General features: G+C 37.1%; 1 pseudogene; it reads right to left on the bottom strand.

The window, feature by feature from the left end:
* Positions 1-1653: 1653 nt before the first annotated feature.
* The window catches only part of LOC128113924 (ornithine decarboxylase-like), a 108034-nt pseudogene continuing 89015 nt past the window's right edge, over positions 1654-20672 (bottom strand).

The raw sequence follows: 20672 nt of genomic DNA, 5'->3' as shown, positions 1-20672 counted from the left end.
AACATAAACAACACAGTTAAGAGACAGCCTACAAAATGATAAAAAAAAATGCTAGCCATATTCCCAATAAAATATTAATATCTAGATCTAACATAAACAAAGAACTCATAATACTAACTACCAAGAACCAAAGAAGCCCAAACAATAAATGGACTAATAAAAGATCAATTTCAAAAGATGAAGTACAATTGACTAAAAAGCATATGGTAAAATGTTCACCAACCTTAGTCATCATGCAAATACATATTAAAACTACATGGACACGCCGACTTGCCCCATTGTCATTGAGAATTGATATCCTAAATTAAAATAATACAACAACAAATACTGAAAACGATCCATGGAAAAAAAAAGATCATCATTGTACACGGTTGTGGGACAGTAAGCCAGCTTAATCACTAGAGAAATCAGTATGCAGTTTCCACCAAAAATCTCAGAGAAGACCTACTGTATGATCTGGCTGATCACTCTGGCCCTAATATCCAAAGGACTCTAACTCATTTTCACAGAGGTAGTTGAATCTCTGTGTGTATTGCAGCCTTACCCACAGAGCAAAGTTATGGAGTTTTCTTAATCATCTGCTGTTGTGGAATATTAATTTAAGATGTGTTACATTCATTTATGCTGTGGAATATTTGTTTAATGATGCAAAGACATGTTACATTTGTTTGATTAAATAAAATTAACGTGAGGTCAGGAGGCTGAGTCAGCAACTAGCTGACAGGAAGTGGTAGGGAGGAACTACATGTAGCTAGGGTTCTTAAGTGGGGGCAGAGCAAAAGGAGTTTTAGTTTTTTGGGAGAAGCAAGCCAGAAGAGAAGTTTAGCTATTTGCTATTTAGCCTCTCTGAGAGAGCAGAACTTCACCTCAATCTTTGAATTCTGAGTTCTATAGAGGGATAGAGATCTAGATAAAGTTCTCATTAGCCACCCTGATAGAGCCTGTGCCTGAGGGAACAGAATTCCCATGTTGCTGGTGCCAGTGCAGCTGATCCGCTACTGGTAGATGCAGAGTTGCAACTGTCAATTAGGATAGCAGTTGCTTTACTGCTGAAGTTAATGGAATACAACAATCTGCCAATAGACTAATGGGTAAGTAAAATACAAAGTAAAATACAAATTCAGTGGCGTTCTGTTCAGCAGCAATGAAGAAAACTGTATTTTTATTTTTATTTATTTATTTATTATTTTTATTTTTGGAGAGGACCAAGCAGACGTCATAAGAAGCTGCTCAGTCTCCTCTCAGAGATCCGGCCTCAATTTCAGTTTCCTAGGACTAAATAAGCAGTTACTGAAAGAGCCACAAACAAAGGACATTTTTTTTTATTTCAAGATAGTTTATTTTCAAAATGGGTCACAACATTAGCTTTTGGCCCATTCTGCCAAATGTACAAGCTACAAATGCTTGCTCAGCAGCTGAGGGGCACATGTTAGGATCATGTCTGAAAAGTGAATAAAAATACATATAAAACAAATATTCAAAGTTTCCATAAGAACGCAGGTAAGTGTGACCCATCTCCTAGCCTTCTACTCTACATCTCTTGCAATCCCTACTCTTACAAAGATCTCAAAACTAGCAGTAATTAAGTTAAATGGTCCCCTCAAATCCCTTAATTTGAGCTAAACTTGCAGGTGAGAGCTACAAGAATGGCATCTACACATTGATAATAGCAGAAGCACAGGCTGCTGGGTGCCGGTCCATCCCACTTTCCTGGGCACATGACAAGGGCAGCAGAGTGTCAACATCCTGCTCCTCCACTTCTGGTGGGAAGCCATGGCTCTGGATGAGTTGCCACATTGACCTTGACATTATGTAGTAGATGGAAGGCCTCTGGAATCCATTAAAAGTAGACGCAGCTACAACGGTGTATGTACCCATGTTCTCAAAGAGCATCCAATCACCCACATGCATTTCAGGCAGGTTACAACGCTCGACGATGGATCAAGGCCATCACATGCTGGTCCCCAGATGCTGGATGAGTAATACTTCTCATCTGGCTTGGGTCTCTTCGGCAGCAGGGTCTTCACATGTGCATGATCATAAAGAATGCAGTTGAATGATCCACAGACTCCATCATTCACATAATACATGATGGTTTGCTCATTTGACTCATCCTCATCATCAGACCCAGTCTCTCCTTCCATACTATTTTTTTGGCAATGATATTGACTGCCAGTGTGAAAGCTGACACGACATAGTATCTGCCTGACTCACCTATGGCTCTTACTCCAGAGTGTGGTGGGAAGTACTTGTGCAGAACAAAGGACAATTAATCACTGATTTGCCTGACCACAGTGACAAGGCGAGATAGGATGCATCAAGCCTGGGCCCCTGACCCAGCCCCCATAGTCATTATGTACTAGCCCAGCCAGCCTCCACAGCAGCTCAAGGACAAAGCCTGGGACTTGTTCAGGCCTGCCCAAAAATGGAAAACTGTAGCCCTGACCTGTAGTCAGAAGATTTCCTGTGTCCCAGCCTGCCAGCAGGTGGGACAAATGACTCCCAGTCACATCCCCCAAGTAAACACACAGAGGTTTATATTAATTATAACTGTATAGCCATGGATGGCTCAAGCTTCTTGCTACCTAGCTCTTATATCATAAAGTAGCCCATTACCATTAATCTATGTATCGCCACATGTTCCGTGGCTTTACCTGTGTCCCATTACATGTTGCTCCTTGGCCAGCTGCTGGTGTCTCTCCCCACCTTCTTCTTGTCTCTCCATTTGAATTTCCTGCCTGCCTCTAAGCTGCCTTGCCATAGGCCAAATAGCTTTATTTGTCAACCAATCAGAGCAACACATATTCACTGAAAGACATTCTCCCATCACTGACCAGCCTCTAACCAGCCCTGGTCAATTACAATGTACTGATATGATTGCCATTTGCTTAAGCCAATCATAACTAGAGTGACCTAACTGCCTTAGGACTTTCCTTTGGCTATACCTAAAATGAGTTCACATGTCTCTCTCAGGGTCTTCACAATCTTGCCATTGTGTGGAATGGCAGGCCCTAGCATGCTGGAATAATAAACAGTTTTATTGATTGTATATGTGGATGCTGGTCTTTTGTGGGATTTCTCCAGGGTCCTAACAATTTTCAGGAACATGGACACTATTGAAGCACCTCATATTAAGCAAAGTAAATCAGAAACAGAAAATACCACATGTTATCTGTTATTTGTTGATACTAGATACTATATAGATTTATAAAATCTTATTAATTTATAGTCATGGTAGAAGAAGAGACTGTGGTAATGAACAGGGATAGCAGGAGGTAGAGGGTGGAAGAGATCATGGGGTAAATGTCATTAATGTACATAGTATACTTATATGAAAATGTGCTTATGAAACCCATCACTTTATACAATGAATATACAAGAATAAGACACCACTTATTTTACAGATAAAGTATTTATAGTATGACCACATAGAAAAGAATAGTACTGGGATTCAAGACATTTTGACAGATTCTTGGAACATAAAATTTATAATTGCCAAGGGAAAAGGAACCAAACATTCCATTGCAGAGAAAATGAAAAAAAATAAATCTCACATGAAAGTGAAAAACAGTCCAGAAGCAATTCCAGTTTCAGTGATGATCAGAGCACAAAGCAAAGGAGCAGGAGGAGGCCCAGGCCCAGGAGACTCCAGGCATTGAAAAGGCAGCACTGTGACACCTCAAGCCATTGAAGTCCTCCTTGCTCTATGACCAAGAGATTCAGGCAGTAGGGGTTCTACAAACAAAGCTCAACACAGTCCTGAAGAAATGGAATGGTCAGTAGGGAAAGCCTATTAGAATTCACCATAATACTGAAAGCTAAATCATGTGAAGAAATCGCTGGGTCTCCAAGCACAAATGATAGAAATGCAAGAAAGGCAACAAAACTTCATCAGTATGATGGGAAGGGCCCAGTAATTTAAAAGCTGGAAAAAGATGTGACACTTGGCCTCTTCCACTATCTATATAACCTAATGCACTACCCACAGCTGCAGAGTGTGTCTTCTTTGTCAGTTCCCTGGAAAGAATTACATGCTAATGGTGCAAGCTGACACTTTGAAGGACTGAGGTCAATGGGTGTTTATTCCAGAAACTCTCTGAAAATTCAGGTTCACTAACTCTTTGAGAAACAACAAATTCAGAAGAGGAAGTTTTTGACAAGCAGGGCAGCTGATAGAGAAAACGTCAAAGTTGATATTAAAATGTATTCTCTGCAATAAAATACTCACTGTGGGGCTAGGGAGATGGATCAGAAAGTAAAGTGCTTGTTATACAACCATGATGACGTGATTTTAGATTCCCAGCACCTAACTAGTAGCCTGCTCAATGTTTGGTGGTTGTGAAGAAATGGGGAATAGAGACAGGCCTATCCTTGAGGCTGAGTGGCCAGCGGGCCTCTCTGACGGACTCCATCTTCACTGAGAAATCTTGTCATGAATTAAGGTGGGGAGAGATAGAGGAAGACACTAAGCATCAATCATTGACCTCCATGCTCACACAAATGTGGATAGATGCAACCATATATGTACACAGTCCCCACCCATGTGCACATACAAGTAAAATGTACATGTTAATGTTAAGAACAAGTTAAAATGAAAATTGAAGCACCTATTATTCTCATTAAACAAAGGGCTGTAGGAGAATGATGGCAAGAAAGAAACAGTATTCTATTTAAAAACATTATTGAAATAAATGGGAATTTTCTTATTAATAACATTTTGATAAAAAATAAAAAAAATATTTAAATTCTAAACATTTTTATCATATGAATAGTACAAAATGATGTTAAATAAAGTATCTTTTTTTCATATCACTCTAAAATTTGGGAAAAGAACAAAGCAATGTTGTCTATTAGTATTAGGTTTATGATACAATGCAATAGAAACTTCTCTTTGAATATGAAATTTGAATGATGAAAAGAAATAAGAAATATGATTTCATAAAATTGAATGAAATAATTTGTACCTAAAGTGAAAGTATTGAATATAACAGATATGAAAGGAGGCCTCTTTGGAGACATTCATAAGCTGAAATACATTGAGTGTCTGGAATTAGAAAAAAAAAAAACTTAGTAGATTCTCTAAGGAATATATCCTGAAGAAAATATTTCCTGCCAAGAGTACAAAGTAGTACCAAGCAAAATACTTAGCAATTTTGTATAGTAGAACTTAAATTTGAAAATAAGAAAGTACAGATCCCAATTGTACATTAACCAGGCATGGTCTTTATATTAATCACCACCTACTGCAAAAATAAACTTCTTTGGTGAGGCCTGAGAGATGTTTTAACTATATAACACTTACTTAGGTGATAATTTAATGCTTTATCCATTTAGAAGAGTATTTGTAGTATATTTCTCCTAGGTCCTATTACCTGTCTAGACACAGATTTTTTTTTTTTTTTTTTTTTTGGACCAGCTATGTATGGCCAAACTAGTCACTTTAGCTAACAGGGTTCACGGCTGAGGAAGACTGTTGATTGCTTTTTTTCTCCCAGTGACATGATTATCAACTTCCAAAACTATAACAGCCAGCCAGTAGTGGTATAACTTTCAGGTAGGTACCAGCTTGATTTTTCTACATTCTGTTAGGCAACTGTGAGGTATCTTCAGCAATGGAAGTTTAACATTAAGTTGTGGAGGGTAACCAAGAGCAATGATAGTAGCTTTTTATATTTGGGTGGGCCTGTGGAACCACACCAATGAGCATCTCAGACAATTTAACCACTCCATGACATTCAGTTCTTTTGTTGGTGTGGTTGTTTATTTGGTTTTTTTTTGTTTTTGACAGCCTATGTTATCTGAAGGAAGCACTGTGCCCTCACCTCCATTATAGATAACTTCACTTAGACTCTTTTATGTATGTGTAAATATATATTTCATGAAGCTTCTAGAATAGTTGGTTTTTGTTAGTATTTAGTGTTAGTTGTCCCTCCCCACTCTCCGTCTTGTGTCTTGCCCTCCCATCTTCCACTACATAGACCTGTTCTTGCTCCATTTGCCGCATTTCCCCGCTCATAGCACTTATGTTCAGTCCTCCTTTGTCTGAAATACACCTACGACTCTTGACTTCTGTGGAGATTCCAAATCAAATACATTTCTGAAGATTCAAAGATAGGGAATACACATGGGTAAAACAAGTAGTCTTTTTCTTTCTGTGCCTAGCTGACCACATTGAGCATGATTATTCCCAGATTAATTATTTACCTGAAAATTATATATTTTTACACATCCATAGTTTATAAGAACCACTTCTTGAATTTCTATGTTTATTTTTGAGATTGTATTTTAATTACAACCTTTCTCCCTTCCCTTTCCTCCCTCCAAACCCTTTCATATACCGCTCCTTGCTCTCCTGCAAATTCATGGTCTCTTTTTCATCAATTGTTATTGCATGTATATCTGTATTTGTACATATAAATATATTATCAAACAAAACCGATTGAATTCATACAATATAATTTGTATGAATTCATTCATGGCTGACCATTTGGCACCAGACAACCAATTGATGTGCTCTTCACCGGGGGGACCACTTTTCAACTCTCAGCTTTACTCATTTGCCTGTAGTACTTTGTGTATAATTGAGGCCTCATGGAATCTTCCCACACAGTTTTGTGTTTATTCATAGAGTCCTTGTTCAGTTCATGCTTTTGTGGTCATGCTCATAAAATTTATAGGTAGCTTCTGATGTTACTTGGAGACACAATATCACAGCAAAATACCTGATCTTCGGCTCTTGCAATCTTTCTGCCATTTCTTCCACAATGTTCTCTGAGCCTTAGGTGTGTTCTTTTATCTGTATCCATCTGGACTCCATTATTTTAGTTGATAAATGTCAAGGCTGTTATCATTAACTGTTTTTTGTTGTTCTCTAGATAGAGAAACAGCACACTTAGATGAACCAGTGTGCATGTAGTAAGATATTTGGTCTTCTGGTATGTGCACAGCAGTGGTATAGTTGAGTCATATGGTAAAGCTTTTTCTAGGTTTTTGAGGAGACTCCACACTGATGTCTGAAGTGGCTATAGTAGTGTGTAATCTCACTAACAGCGATCACTTTCCTCACATCATCACTGGACTTTGTTGTCAGCTGTTTGCATACTCTTGGTCATTCCATCTGGAGAAAGATGAAATCTGAACATAGTTTTAAGTTGCATTTGCCCTATGGCTAATGATGCTGAACATTTAAAATTTTAACATACATTCTTAGCCATTTTCATTTCTCTTTTGAGAATCCTTTAGTACCACATCTCAATTGTTTCAATTATTTCTTTTATTCTTGAGATTATGATATGATTATATTATTTTCTCCTTCTTTTCCTCCCTCTTAGCCATCTCTTATATGTTTTCATGTTCTCTTCCTAATCATGGCCTTTTTTTAAACTAATTGTCTCCTTGGAGCAGAGACTAGTCTCAGTGGCTACATCTACAATACAGCAACCACAGCTAAGGCTCTGGGATCACAGCAAAAATGGGGCAGAAAGATTGTAAGTTCTGGAGGAACGTAGAGTTCACTGTGAGATTGTGTCTCCTAAGAACATCAGAAACTACACTCATGAAGTCACACTTCAACTTTCAATTGGCAGTTTTCCTTGGCATTTAGCTTTTTTCAGTTCTTTCTCTGTTCTACACAATCATGTGCTGTCTGATATAAACTAGTGAAGACTTTTCTCATTCTTGGGTCCTGCTTCTTTGTTGAATTGATGTCTCCTTCCCCCCAAGACTCAGGCGACATCCCAGAAGAAGGGGTAAAAAGATAATAAGAGTGGAGGTTGTGAAGGACGACTACAAGACATGTTTATTCAGACATGCTCAGCAGTTGTGACTCATGCAAGATCAAGTGAGACGAAATTATACTACGGATAGGGAAGGGGCCCCTGAATTCTCACTCTTAGATGAGGACATATGGGCATTTGGCAGCTGTTCTTGGGGTTGTGAACTGAGCCTGTTCTTCAGAAGATGGCTATACACTCATGCATTTACTGAGCATACAAAATGGACTCAGTGAATCTAAAACAAAACAATCAATTAAACACACAAAACTAAAGACATACATTAGGAAAGAAAATGAATGGAGTGAGAATGGAGTGAATGGGACATGGGAGAATGGGGGACTAAACTTATTTAAAACACATTATTTAATTATTTAAATGTGTGGAATTCTCACATAAGGGCTTAAAGTTAACAAATTAAACAATAAAAATAACTGCAAAATCACTATGATGTGATGGTAGTAGCAGCAATAAAGTAATGATATAAATATGCAGCCGACTCAGAAAAACGTAAGATAGCATGTTGGCAAGCCTAATACTAAGTCCAAGCAGTCAAAATAGATGGTAGAATGACAAACACTGGAACTGAAAAATGGACCAACCATAAATTTAGAAGTAATGTTTTTCAAATGAATATTATTGTGAGAAAATCAGAAGTTTAATAATCTTACATATGCTATACAGTAGAAAATGAAGTTTTGAGAAGAACTGTTTAAAAAAATTAAAATGTAGAATAAGAGACACCCTAGCATCCAAAACTTAGAAAGTCACAAAAAGATAGAAAGCATGTATAACAAGTTAACTATCAGAGAAAATGCAAATAGAAAAGAACTCAGTTAAAAAGTCTGAATTTCATAGACAAGCTATTTTAGTTGTAACATATTCCCCTGTTTAGGTTAGTAGTTAGTATTGTCAATGATCATAACTTGCTGAAGATGCCAAAATTAAACTCTAAATAGACTTAGAAAAAGAGATCTGCTTACTGATATTACTTGGTTTTGTATCTACGCATGGTGTTAAAAAAAACACATAAGCAAAGTGTACTTAAAATACAAAGTTCATTTGGTCATTTTTTTTTTTTTTTTTGGTTTTTTGAGACAGGGTTTCTCTGTGTAGCTTTGAGCCTTTCCTGGAACTCACTCTGTAGCCCAGGCTGACCTTGAACTCACAGAGATCTGCCACCCCTGCCTCCCAAGTGCTGGGATTAAATGCATGCGCCGCCACCACCATGCAGCTTCATTTGGTCATTTCTTAATGATGACTAATTCTGAGAAAGATTTGTTAGAATTATTTAATTTATTAGAGAGCCATTCTTATTCTTATCATGGGGCTGTATACCTTCCAACATTATCATGCTTACTTTTTATGTGACTCACTCAGGTTTGAAGATTGAACTGAAAGGAGGTTTATGAAGTCTGGCCTAAGGAGCACTGGATATAGTTATGGGTCAGCACACTGGAAATTTCTGCTTAGCTGTATCAGTGTATTAACCTATTCTGTTCTGTGCAATGATTTTTTTCAGGGCTCTTTATTTGTTGGTTTCTTTGTTTTCGTTTGGTGAAAGCTACAATGTCACCAAAACATGTAATAATAACCAATTGCTATGAGAGTGTCTTGCTTGAATTTCAGACTGCAACTACAGGAAACACAAACAGGCAGTTCTCGGGGTGTGTTGTTTTCACAGCCCAACAGTAGACTTGTATCTCAATAAAAAAATAACCTTCTACTCCTCATACAGTGTGTATAAGACATGAGTATCTGTATCTGCACATCCCTTATATGTGGAATATGCTCATTTAATAATTTAAGGAGACAAGCAAAAGAATATATCCATAGGTACTGAGAATCAGCTTCATTTGTAGAGAACTTGTCTAGAAGGCAGGGAATCTGGGTTCTATAACTGGCTTTGCATTACACTGGGGATAGTGGCACATGTCTGTGATCCCAACACTAGGAAGTTAGAAAGTACTGATGATTAAAAGTTCAAGGTCTTCCTGGGCTTCATACCAAGTTCAAGCCCAGTCTGAGATACCCAGGACCCTGTCTCAAAACAAAACAAAAGAAAAAGAGAATACTTTTATTGCTGCTGTTGTTATTGTTGTTAAAGAAACTGCATAGAGACTCACACTACAATTGATTGCATGCTTTCTTCATCTTTGCAGCTGAGAAAGTATTTATAGAATCCACCAGGCAGTACAATACACATTGAACCTTAGGCACTTTCTGTTGTTCTGAAAGGCTTTGTTAATTTTAAGAAAAGGAAACAAAGTTAAAAACAACAAAAAAAGTTTTTATTTCCCCAACTATATAGAAAGAGCCTTATGCTTTTAAAATTTGCGTAGATGCAATAAAATGTACCCGGCTCTTCATTAACACTCTCTGTTACTAAACATTTTTGTTACATTTTGCTGACTTTAAACTCTGTCCTTTGGCACATTTTAGCCCCATGTTAGCCCCATTTTCAGTTGTATGACATTTACCTACATTTCCATTCAGCATTTTGCCTCCTTCAAGGTTTTCTTGATTCCTTAGTCAAGACAGAATATACAGTCTTGACATTTCAATCATAATTTTCCCCGTTATAATACTGATGCTTAAATTTAATTCAAATGGTGTTTTTATTCACTAGATTGATAACTGTACATATAGGTAAACCATTCAGTTCTGGTCAAGCCAGAAACCTGTTTTTATAGCTATCAACTGAAAATATTTTTTACATAAAAAATTTTAAATATTAAAAATGCAATTCCATTTTCTTTTATGAAATAGATTTTTATCTATTGTATAATATTATCTATTTAATATATATAGAGATAATCTATCCTGATTACAGTTTCCTCATCCTCGATGACCACTAGTTCCTCCCCACCTCCCATCCCATATGGATCTATCCTGTTTCTGTCTTTCAATACACAACAAACTGGCTTCTAAGGGATAATAATAAAATATAATAAGATAAACAAATACAAAGTTAAACATTGACAGAGTACTTGAGACAAGGAACCTCCAAAGACTCCTGTCAGTTCATTTTCTATTGGCTACCGACGGCAGGAAGCAGTTGGAGAACACAATGTCCACAAGCCCAAGAGGGGTGTGGGAGGCTTTTGGTCATTAGGTGGGTTATGGATGTTTGTTATCATTTAGGGGAATATAGGAATGATAAGATAAAAGGGTAGATTATTGAATCTACTTTAAATTAAAAAAGAACAACTATTAATCTCAAGCATTTTGCATTGGCATGGATGTTTGTATATTGATACACACTTAAAGTTAATTTTGTTACACTGTATATATATATACATATACAAATATATATATATACATATATAGATATGTATATATATATTTACTCTTTTTTGGGGTACTGTACTTAATGCAGTTCATGTAAAATGAGTGTATAAATAAGAAGTGAGGTTCGTAGTTAATGTATAAGAATTAAACTTATAGTCACATTAAGTATGTTTTCAAGGTTAAATAGGTGTGTTTTAGATGGTCTTTAAATGGTCTTTAAACACTTCAAAGGCCTATAGAATATGGTATTTAAAATGTTTTTTTAACCTAAGGTTTTTCATGACAATGAGACACATTTGCATCTGGTAGTACCAATTTACTTCAGAGATGATGGGCACTGAAGACATTCCTTATGGAGTTTGCTTTTATTGTGGCAAGGTTAGCCTCTGGATAAAGAAACCTCTCTTGCCTTTGATGGCTGACAATGTGCTTTGCAGACTGTACCTGAAGGACACACAGGAAAAAGATAGTTGAACTTTGCCAAAATAAGACAGGACAGTCCTCCAACTTTCCTGCTTCACTGAAAAGTTAGTCAAATATTCTGGGCCTGTAGGCTACGGATGAATGCCCCAACATTGCAGAGGAATTTTTGGTGACTGTCCAGGCAGCCAAATGTCTCTGTTGTTAGATAATATTGCATCCTGGGTCTTTGATGGAGTTGAAGACTAGATAGTTATAACTGCAGTTTCCCTTAGTTAAGACAGAAAGTAAATTAGGTGTAAAATTTTTGATTCACTAAGATATAATAGATAATGCATTATTTTCAGTGAATATGATAATTACAAATGGACAGAATGTTGTAAATTAATTCTTACTTGATAACTGTTTTGGTTGTGTATAGTTTTCCTATGTTAAAGTTAAAACAATTCTTTTTATTTAGACAAAATATTGTAGAATTTTAAGATGTGTTATATATGTTTATGCTATGGAACATTTGTTTAATGATGCAAAGATGTGTTGCGTTCTTTTATGCTGCATTTGTTTAACTCTGTGAATCTGTGTTACTGTGCCTGTCTAAAACACCTACCTGATCTAATGAAGAACTAAATGGCTATCAGCAAGACAGGAGAAAAGATAGGCAGGGCTGGCAGACAGAGAGAATAAGTAGATGGAGAAATCTGGAAGGAAAAGAAGAACTAGCAAGAGAACAAGGAGAGGAGGAGGCCACGGACCACTCACTCAGCAGCATAGCCAGCCATGAAGTAAGAGTGAAAGTAAGATAAATAGAAGTAAGAAAAGGAAAAATCCCAGAGGGAAAAGGTAGATGGAATAATTTAAAGTTAAGAGAAACTGGGAAGAAACAAGCCAAGCTAAAACTTGGCATTTATCATTAAGAATAAGCCTCTGTGTGTGATTTATTTGGGAGCTGAGTGGCAGGCCCCCTAAAAGAGCAAAAACAACCAACAATGTTTCACTTGCTGACAAGGAATTTCCAGTTAGGGCCCTGTCTCTCCCATTATTTAGTAATTTCATTTAGGTCTCCTTCATGTGGGCATATATTCCAGGAAGATTCTGCTGTATTAGAATTCCATACTGACCCTCAAATGTCTCTCATGGTGAGAAAGACCAAGCATCAGGAGCTTGACAAAGCTGGAAACAGCCAATACAAAATCCAGAAAACAGTAACAAATACCTGGATTCTAGACCTCAACTAACTCTCTCCTTGCCATGGAAGGGACTCATTCACAATAAAGATAGTTCTTCCCACATCAAATAATTAATCAATATTATCACCCACAAGTATTTCAGAGCCCTATATTTCAGGTGACTCAATTTCTTTTTTAAATTTGACAATTAATACTAGCCACTGTTTTTTCATCCTTTGTCAACTTGACATTCAATTGCATAATTTCTTTACCATAACCTTCCACCTCTTGTTCCTGTAGGCTTATAACTATATAACCATGTTATAACAGAATACACATAGTGTTTAAATTGTTAACACTTTAAAAGTCCAAAGTCTTTGAACTGTGTGCTCCTATTAAAGGAAAAATTACGAAAAAAGAAAATTACCAACAACAAAACTAAAAACAAAATCTTAGTTACATATTTCCAAAACAGAAAAAAATATGGAGTAAATATTCTCATGCTAAAATGAAATAATTGGAGGTACAGTAACATCAAAACTGAATGAAATTCAGCAGGGCAAGAGCAAATTCTTGCAGTTCCCTGTTCAGTATCTGTGACTATGGTGTAACCAACTGGATTCTTAAATGCTTAAGTAGTCTCATATCTCCTGCTTGGCTTCCTGTAGCAGACATAATTTCTATTCTGTTCCAGCTCAATTCCAATGCTAGTAACATGGCTAAAAGCCATGTCACATGACCCTGACATTTGCCAATATCCTCTACTCTCTACTCTAACTGAGACTTCATCTTCACAGCTTCATACAATGACCTCTCCAAGCTTCTCTGAATGAACTCTGACCTTTCTATACATAACATGACTGTAGCTGTATGGGGCAATGGGGTCCTAAAAACTGGGTAATTCCTAGGTGTATAAAATCAGTGCCACATGGACAACACTGCCTAGTTAATTATAGTTTAAGATAAAATCTGGTCTCTTTGGACCACAGTTGATTCAGCTTCTGTGTGCTGACCCAAGAGAAATACTTTTCTAGGTATATGCTTTCACAGATCAGGGAACTGCATCACATTATATTTTCTGTCTTTGATGAATCAGAATCTTTATAAGATGGCTCTTCCAAGTGCTGGAGTTCTTCTCTGAAAACAGCATCCCTGTTGACCTGATGCAAAACAGAAAGCTTCTTTTGAGAGGTGCTTAGACCTTTAGTGCCAGCCCAAGAGCTCTGCTGTTTTGTATATATATATATATGTATGTATATATATATATGTGTGTGTGTGTATATATATGTATATATACATATATATATGTATATATATGTGTGTATATATATATACATATATATATATAAAATTTAATTTTACATATCAGCCACAGATTCCCCTGTCCTCCCTCCTCCCGCCCACTTCCTGCCCTTCCCCCAGCCCACCCCCCATTCCCATCTCCTCCAGGGAAAGGACTCCCCTGGGGATTCAGCTCAGCCTGTTAGATTCAGTGGAGGCAGGTCCAGTCCCCTCCTCCCTTCATCCAGGCTGAGTAAAGTGTCCCTGCATAGGCCCCAGAGCTCTGCTGTTTTAAAACTGCCTTCTCTGAACAAACTAGTTCCCATTCTTTTATTTCAGATACCTCCAGGTTTTGGGGACATGGACAGAATGAAGCCAGACTGTTGTCAGAAATATCACATGAATGTCACCTAGCTTAGCTTCTGGTAGATACTTGTTCCCCCCTGAGATGTCACTAGCTAAGGCCTCTGCTGCATTCATTTCCCTCATCATTCTTGTCTTTCAAGCACCACCAACACATTCTATAAAGCTCTATTTATGGTGTCCAGCTGTTTTCTATACCACAGTCCTAAACTCTCCCACAAAACATTCCCAATAGCTTAAGTGTCACATGGATTATCATAGTCATCGACCAACTTCCAAATTTCTTCTCCTCTTTCTCCTTCTCCTTCTCCTTCTCCTTCTTCTTTTGGTTTTTCAAGACAAGGTTTCTCTGTGTAGTTTCGGTGCCTGTCCTAGATCTCACTCTGTAGACCAGGCTGACCTCGAACTCACAGAGATCTGCCTGGTTCTACCTCCCTGGGTGCTGGGATTAAAGGCGTGAACCACCACCGCCCAGCTGGACCAACTTCTTAACAACAATTTGTATTTAAGTTTCTTTTCCCATTGGTGCCCTAAAATACCCTGACAGAAACAACTCAATGGAGGAACGGTTTATTTTGACTCACCATTCACACAGTGCGGTATATTATGACGGGGAAGACAAGGAGCTTGAAGCAGGTAAACACAGCACATCTACAAGGAGAAACCAGGGAGCAATGAATGGAAAGCGGCCAGACTGCGTTTTCCATTTTATGTACTCCAGGATCTCCTGCTGGAGAACAGTACTGCACACAACAAAGGTGAGTCTTCTCACATCAGCTAACAAGGTAATCCCTCAAAGGCATTCAAAGAAGCACCCCTCATTATAACATTTTATCAAGTTGACAATGAAATCTAACAAGCATAGACACCATTACTAATTTCTCTTGAAAAATATTGTTCTATCAGAAAACATGAACCTATAAAATACCCTCAAAGTCTCATTTCCCACTTGACAGCCTCATTATTGCAGTTTTTGTATATACTATGTGACATGAGAGTTGTGGCCATTGTACCCATAATCCAGCATCACCTGATACTCAATGTGAGCTGAATTAGATGCCAATCATGTATTTTCTACCATCACCACCATTTGTGTTCCACATTCTGGCAAAATGTAAAATTATTTTATGTTTGTTTACTGAGGTTTGATAAAGCAAAATGGAAAAAATAATAATAAACTTTTAAGTATAATCATGAGCAGTTTTGCTTGTGCATAAATTAGTATTTCACATAGTTAAGGCAAAAACTGTTTTTGTTTCACAGTGTCAGTTCTGCTTTCTGTTAGATAAAGGGTAACATGGGTTATAAAGAAATGTTTTCTTTTATCAGAGTTGGTGAATGTGCTAAATATATAATCATTCTACTTAAAGGAAATGTTATCATAGACCCCATTTTCCTTGATTCTATATATACATTATGAAATTTAGAGCACACTTATGGCTATATTTTATCAAGGCAGATAATGGAAATTTCATCTTTACTAAACATTTAACATGATAATCCAGAGGTTCCATAGAAAGTGTGAGAGGAGCAGGAATAATCTTAAGATCTGTCTGAAAACAAATGTAATTAATGCTGGTGCTTGTTTTGGATGGAATCATTCTGTCTATTTTAAACAGAATCTCATGTAGACTCAAGCGGATAATGTTAGTTTAGAAACACAAATTCAGAACCAGTTATATGCCTCTATCTGCTTCCATGCTGGTACACTGTTGTAGCTCGAAAACAGATTGCTGCAGAGGGGAAAAACTTGAATTTACAGCCTACTACAGTAAATATATGAAACTCGCCAGGATATTTGATAGACTGAGAGGTGACTGACGGCATTCCAGACAGAATTTAGAAGCAAACTCACCTTTTATTTTAATGATTGAGGGAAAGCAAGGCAGGTATTGTTTAAATACCTTCAGGGGACAGTGTCCCTGATGCGATTCAGTATCACACCTAGATGTTTTGCTGAAAGAACAGAGGACCCAAAATGACCTGGAGCTTTGGTTATTCTCAGAGATGGTTATCAATACCTTTCAAAAAGAAGTGGCATACATATGTTGCAGTTCTCAGACCCCAGCAATCCAGCCAGTCATATGTCCTTCGATTTTTACATAAGTAAGAGACATTCAACAATAAAAGAGAATAGATAATAGAAATGTACTATAGGTAATTGACAACGTGCTTACCTGATATGCACAAACCACTCTATTTAGTCCTCAGCACAATCAAAGTAAAAATATAAATTAAAAAAAATTAAATAAACTGACTGTAGTGTTCATTTTTTGCTCTAGTATACTGGTCATGTGAGATTGGACAAGTCCCCTGATGGGGAAATGTCTTTCTGTGTACTGTGAAAATATGTTGCTCTGATTGGTTGATAAATAAATCCATTTGGCCTATGGCAAGGCAGCTTAGAGGCAGGTGGAAAATCCAAACAGATAGACAAGGATAGAAAAGAGACACCAGCGAGATGCCCAAGGAGCAACATATAATGAGACGCAGGTAAAGCCACAGAACATGTGGTGATACATAGATTAATAGTTATGGGCTAATTTAAGATATAAGAGCTAGCTAGCAAAAGGACTGAGCTATGGCCATGCAGTTACAATTAATATAAGCCTCTGTGTGTTTATCTGAGGGACGTGAGTGGGAGAGATTTGTCCTGATCACCAGCAGGCCGGGAAATAGCAAAACTTCAGCTACTGTCCTCTGGGTTGTAATTCACTTTCCTGCATCTATAGAAAGGAATCCCCCTTACATATTGCGTATTATTGATATAAAGTATGATTGCTTATCCTTAAAATTGCCCTATGCATCTCTCCTATCATATTCTTCTTCCTTCTATGTTATTTTAGTCAGATTTACAGACATGAAGAACGACAAGGGAAAAATGTCATGGAGAGTTTGACTTTTGATCATAAAGGGTGATCCAACAGCTGGTGCTCTATGTGCTGAAGTAGCTACAACAAATTGTTTTTTATTTACCAACTCCAAATCACTTTATAGAGAATGCTGTGCTCCTGAATTCTTACCAGCAAAGGGATTATATTATAGTTACTTATTCATATAAATATGTCCTCATTAATTCATCATGGAGATAGCCTGGAGTATTAATAAAATTTTCTAATGCGACCAGAGACATACCACAGAAAATAGTTTACATAGATGACCCTGTGAAAAGAATTTCTTAACAACAATTTAGCAAAAAGTCCAAGCACATAATTGTCCTTTCTAGGGGATCATTATAAAGCCTTACTATCAGGCTTTAATCCAATCATTCTAAGAAGGTTATTAATGAGAATTCAAATTCTCTTATCTTCTTATTTTTCCCATTTCTCTCTATTAAATGTATCAGTGAAGCTATTTAAATAATTCTTCCTAATTATTTTTATTCTCCAAAATGTATACAATTTTTTGAAATTCTTTACAGATGTTAATTTGTTGATTATCCACCAGAGAAGATTACTCAGACATGGGTTCAGGCCAATAGAAAGTATTAGCTGGCCAGTGACTACACTGGGTTTTGGGGACTGAGTATAGTCCCTAGCCTTACTCAGAGTGAAATTTTAAGAACAAAAAAATCTCATCCTAAGTTGACACATGTCAATTAACTAAAACAGTTTGACAAGAGTAGAACTACAGTAGCCAAAAAGAAAATTTACTGCATTTAGGGCTATAGACTTTGATGGATTATGACTTTGTTCTCTTTTTAGCAGTTATTGCTACCTATCTACATCGTGGATTCTAAGGTTTGAATGGCACTTACATCATGACATCAGTTGTGCTAAGGCCTTGGGGCCTACTAAAGTCTGGGGGCCTGTTTCAGCATTAACAAACACTTTGCAGAATCTTAGTGTAGGCTGATAGCAAAATACTTTTCAATAATATTCTTGATATTCATTTTGAAATTCTTTGAAAAAATATAATGTCTGAATACATTGTTATTCTGATATTTTTCATTTACAGTTGACAATTTAAGCTTCATGGTAGCATTTGAGCTATTAGAATACAGTAACTGGCCCTTACAAGTCAGAGAACATTGTTTTGCCATTATTTGACTTTGGAGCAAAAATTAATTTCAACACGTGATCATGAAGTATCTTTGTATCTCTCTGAATTATTCAAAGACATTGTCATCCAAATAATTTTAAAGTATATGATTTCATGTATACTGAGAACTTTGATTTAACTGTAAACTTAAACTGTTTTGACTTCTTTTTAGTTTTCATCGTATAGTTAAAAATATACTTTTCTGTATGAAGTTTGCCTTTGCTTATTTTTTTTTTGAAAATAGGTTCTTTTCTCATACAATATATCCTGATTATAGTTTCCCTTCTCTCTACTTCTCCCAGTTTCTTGCTATTCCCCCTCCTCTTTGGATCCAATCTATTACTGTCTCTCAAGTGAAAAGACTAGGCTTCTAAGAGATAACAACCCACATGACAAAAGAAAATATAATAGAATGAAGCAAAAACTGTCATATCAAAGTTATACACAGCAACCCACAAGAGGAAAAGAGTCCTAAGAGCAAGCACAAGAGTCTGAAATCAGCACCTTCTCACAGTCAGAAGTCCCTACAAATAGTAAGCTAATAGTTAAAATACATGAACAGAGGACCTGGTGTGAACCCATGTAGGCCCTGTACATGCTGCTTCAGTCTCTATGAGCTCAAATGCTCTTTGCTTAGTTGATTCAGAGGGCTTTGGGTTCCTTGTGTTCTCTATACCCTCTGACTCTGATATTCATTCTTCCTCCTCTTCCATGGGATTTCCTGAACATTGAGTAGAGGAATTTGATAGAAATCTCCAATTTAGACTCTCTCTCCACATAATGTCTGTCTGTGGGTCTCTGGATCTCTTCTGATCTGCTTCCAGGGGAAGCCTCTCTGACCATGACTGGATAAGACATTCATCTATGAATAAAGCAGATTATCATTAGGAATGTTCCTATTGATTTATTCAATCATTTATTTAGACTAGTAGTGTTTGGTTTTACTCTAGGACTCTGAACTGTACAGTCTCTGGTTATTGGCTACCCAAGTAGTGTCAGTATGGATTCCTTCTTGTGGATTGGGCCTTAAGATATTTTATGATAAAGTCAAATTTAAGCAATATCTACCTACAAATCCAGCCATACAGGAGGTGCTAGAAGGAAAACTTGAACACAATGAGGCTAATTACACCCATGAAAACAGAGAAAATACATAATTTCACACCAGCAAAATTGAAACAAGGGAATCATGCACACACTCACACACACACACACACACACACACACACACACACACACAGACAGACAGACAGACACACTCACATACACACAACCACAACCACCACCATCAGCAAAAATTACATGAATCAACAATCATTGGCCATTGATAACTCTCAATATCAGTGGTCTCAGTTCCACAACAAGTTGACACAGAATAACAGAATGATGTAAAAACAGGACCCATCCTTCTGCTGGATCCAAGAAATATACACAATTAAGGATAGATATTACTTCATGGTAAAGGGTTTGGAAAAGATATTCCAAGCAAATGGATATAATAAACAAGCTAATATAACCATTTTATTATCTAACAACCTAGACTTCAAATAAAAGCTATCAAAAGAGATAGGGAAGCATACTACACACATGAAAGGAAAACTCAGCCAAGAAGACATCTCAATTCTTAATATCTATGCCCCCCTCCAAAAAGTCATCCAAGTTTGTTAAAAAAAAAAAAAAAACTACTACTACTATTGGTGAAATTATTAAGGCCACTCCACGTAGTTAAAAGGAGATTTATTTAATGGCGTAACTTACAAATTAAGGGATAGGTAGGTTGCGGGGTCTGGGGAAGGTGTATCGCAGTCCAGCGGTGTTCTCTGGAGCTCTGCTTGGTCCACCTCTCCCGTCCAGGGTCCCGGAACCGAGCTCGAGCCGCTGATGCAGCTCTCCAGTCTCCAGGCGCCTCCCTTGGCCCCGCCTTGTAGGCGTGACAGTTGCTGAAGTCTCAATGGGGGTTGGAACGTCCAGATCAAAGCTGGAATGGCTACCCACTACATACTACAGCTTAAATCACATATGTCCCCCATACACTGATAGTGAGAGACTTCAATATCCCTTTCTCAGCAATAGGCAAGTCATCTAGACATAAACTAAATCAAGAAATACTGGAGCTAACTGAAGTTATAAGCCAAAAGTTTCTAAAAGATATTTACATTTCACACAAACACAAAAGATTATATGTTCTTTTCAGCACCGAATTGAACTTTCTCCAAAATTGACCACATACTCAGACACAAAGCAAGCCTCAAGAGATACAAGAACTTTTAAATAACTCCCTACATTCTATCAGACCACCACAGATTAAAGCTAGATATCAACTAAAATAGAAAACTTA

This window comes from Peromyscus californicus, unplaced genomic scaffold (assembly GCF_007827085.1).
Source record: "Peromyscus californicus insignis strain IS unplaced genomic scaffold, ASM782708v3 Scaffold_19__1_contigs__length_69161282, whole genome shotgun sequence".
NCBI classification, from domain to species: domain Eukaryota; kingdom Metazoa; phylum Chordata; class Mammalia; order Rodentia; family Cricetidae; genus Peromyscus; species Peromyscus californicus.
This window is presented reverse-complemented; position numbering and strand designations above follow the sequence as displayed.